The sequence below is a fragment of the Myxocyprinus asiaticus genome, chromosome 29 (assembly GCF_019703515.2).
Source record: "Myxocyprinus asiaticus isolate MX2 ecotype Aquarium Trade chromosome 29, UBuf_Myxa_2, whole genome shotgun sequence".
Lineage (NCBI taxonomy): Eukaryota > Metazoa > Chordata > Actinopteri > Cypriniformes > Catostomidae > Myxocyprinus > Myxocyprinus asiaticus.
The window spans coordinates 1-1,449 of NC_059372.1; the positions used below are offsets into that span (position 1 = coordinate 1).

The window sequence follows — 1,449 nt, forward strand, 5'->3', positions numbered from 1 at the left end:
TTAGTTGGTTAAAGTGTCTGCCTAGTAAACAAGAGTTCCTGGGTTCAAATCCCAGCAGTGTCTTTGTAGTGTGTTGCGGCCACCTAGTCTCTAAGATGTAAACGGCACTTTGTAAGAGGGCTAATCGGGTTGAGGCACTTGCTGACCTCATAGAGACTCGGTGGTGGCACCACTGGAAAGAGCACCCTCGAAAATGTGGGGGTAGGGCTTGCTTTCGTGCCTCTATCACATTCCTGGCAAAAGTTATGGCAATCCAGCATGAGTGTGGTGGTTTTCATCCTTATAACCCTAACCCTAACCTAACCCTAAACCCAGACTTTGCAGTGGATGGTGCTGTGGTATTGTTGGTTAAAGTGCTTGCCTAGTAAACAGGAGAACCTGGGTTCAAATCTCAGCAGTGCCTTTGTAATGTGTTGTGCTCCTCAGGAACTTTCACATTTAGCAATGTTTGCTTTTCTAAAAGCCTATAGAAAAAGTTTACTCAAGTAAATTTGCTGCACTGATCAAGGGTACAAGCCAGTCCTGTTCACAAATCTTTCCTTGGCTGTATTTTAATGATACTCTGACATGCTAATGCACTTTTCCAACAGGGTACTGTGATTTAGCTGGTCAAGGTACCTTTCTTATAAACAGGAGATCCTGGTTTCAAATCTTAGCAGTGCTTATCTGGAAGTGACTGTGCTATCTGGCCCCTCCTGAGGAAAGGAGGTCCTGACATCTCCTTTTGAAAGTGCGTTCAATTCTTAATTCTTGGGAAGTTGATTTCTTTACCACAGAGAGTGTAACCTTAGAGTGTTGGAGACACAGCAGGGTGCATAATGTGGGCTCTGTGGTGCAATGGATAGCGCATTGGACTTCTAGATTGCAAGATGTGGCCTTTCAAAGGTTGTGGGTTCAAGTCCCTATATCCTAGAGCTCACCTGATCCTATAGTCCTAATTTTGACCTAAGCTAACACTTGGCCAACGAACAAGTCTAACTGATCACGAAAACTCTTTTCTCAAACAAACACTTTCATGCTCTCAATAACATGGCATATTCCTTTATCTGATGACCTCTCTTCTTGACATTTTGCTCTACTTAGTCACCCTCCATGAAGACTTTGCAGTGGAAGGTGCTGTGGCTTAGTTGGTTAAAGTGCCTGTCTAATAAACAGGAGATCCTGGGTTCAAATCCCAGCAGAGCCTTTGTAGTGTGTTGTGGCCCCCAAGTCTCTAACATGTAAATGACACTTCTTATGAGGGCCAATCTGGTTGAGGCACTTGCTGACCTTGGAGAGACTTGGCATTGGCACTGCTGGAAAGAGCACCCTCAAAAAAGGTGCGTGTAGGACTTGCTTTCATGCCTCTGCCACTGTTATGGCAATCCGGCATGTGCATGGTGGTTTTCATCCCTATATCCTAACCCTACCATCCCTTTAAAACAATTTCTCTGCCAATAATAACACTAG

At 44.4% G+C, this 1,449-nt stretch overlaps 1 non-coding gene across 1 annotated transcript; it reads left to right on the top strand.

Annotated features, from left to right (window-relative positions):
* Window positions 1-1,112: 1,112 nt before the first annotated feature.
* On the top strand, window positions 1,113-1,186 carry trnai-aau (transfer RNA isoleucine (anticodon AAU)). Its single transcript has one exon. It is a non-coding gene; the product is annotated as a tRNA-Ile (tRNA).
* The last annotated feature ends 263 nt before the right edge of the window (window positions 1,187-1,449 follow it).